The following is a 1,131-nucleotide window of genomic DNA, read 5'->3' as shown; positions in this document are numbered from 1 at the left end:
TCCAATTAAAATGAAAGTTTTGCAATTTGGGGGGGGGGGGGAGAGACTCAGCGCCAGCTCTTTGCGTCCTCCAGATGGGGAGAGGCTGCAGCCACGGAGCTCCGCTGGCCTTTCTCGGTGTTTCCGGAGACCTCTCTGTTGTCCCTGGCAAGCCCTGGGCGGTGGGGGGGGGGCTGCAAAGCCGGGATTCAGTAGATGCTGAGAGCCCCACCCCCAGTCCCCACAAGCAAGGCTTCAACCTCCAAGGCCACTGACCTCTGTAGCACACCTGCCTGCAGGGCCTGGCTCTGCCCGTGTGGCCAGCCCCTATGTGCCTCCTCCTCAGGTTTTTATTCCCCCCCCCCCAAAAAAGAGCACCTTGGGTGAGCCTTCGGTGCCAGACGGCACCATCCCCCAGCCCTTCTGCACTGGGGGGGGGGATGAGACTAAACAGCTCCACAACCACCACACCCATCAGATGACCCCAGGTCCCTGCAGTCCCATACCCAAGGGTACCCTGGGCCGGCTCACCCACTAGGCGGACTAGGCATTCGCCTAGAGTGCTGGGCCCTGGATGGGGTGCCGAGCTGTGCCTCCCCCCTGCCGCCAAAAGCCCGCAAGCAGCTCTCCAAGTGTCAGCACTTGGCTAATTGGGGAGAGGCATCCGGTGAGCATCCCCCGCCTGGAGACAGGACCCCCCCCCCACCTCCCTCACAAACTGCCTTCGGAAGCGGAGCACGAGAGAAAACTCTCTTCCATCTTGGGGGGCGTGCTCGCTGGGTCTGAAAGCTGCAGGGGGGGGAGGCGGTGGCGGCGGTAGCGGTAGCAAAAGGGTGGCTGCCTCCAGAGGTCTCCAGGCCCCACCGGGAGGTTGGCATCTGCACCACAAGGCAGCCTCGCCTAGGGCGCAGAAACACCTCGAGCCGGCCCTGAGGGTACCCCTTTCACCCGCTCCGAGATTTTGACCAAGGCTGTAATCTCTTGCTCAGGGCTAGGAAATGTGTTGGTAGGTGAGGTGTCCTGACCTGAGCTTTGCAAGTGCATGGAGGGGGAGGGAGGGGGATCCGTAGCCCTCCGGTCGGTCGTTGGTTGGAATCGGATGGCCCCAGCTTTCTCTCAGCTGCTGGGTGGGGAAAGGCGGCTGATCGGAAG

At 62.8% G+C, this 1,131-nt stretch overlaps 1 protein-coding gene across 1 annotated transcript in view; it reads left to right on the top strand.

Moving 5' to 3' along the window:
- FMNL1 (formin like 1) overlaps positions 1 to 1,131 on the top strand; it is a 145,057-nt gene that overhangs the window by 574 nt on the left and 143,352 nt on the right. The window lies entirely within an intron of this gene.

Source organism: Gekko japonicus, unplaced genomic scaffold (genome assembly GCF_001447785.1).
Source record: "Gekko japonicus isolate JY-2015 unplaced genomic scaffold, Gekko_japonicus_V1.1 scaffold776, whole genome shotgun sequence".
In the NCBI taxonomy this organism is placed as follows: Eukaryota; Metazoa; Chordata; class Lepidosauria; order Squamata; family Gekkonidae; genus Gekko; species Gekko japonicus.
This window is presented reverse-complemented; position numbering and strand designations above follow the sequence as displayed.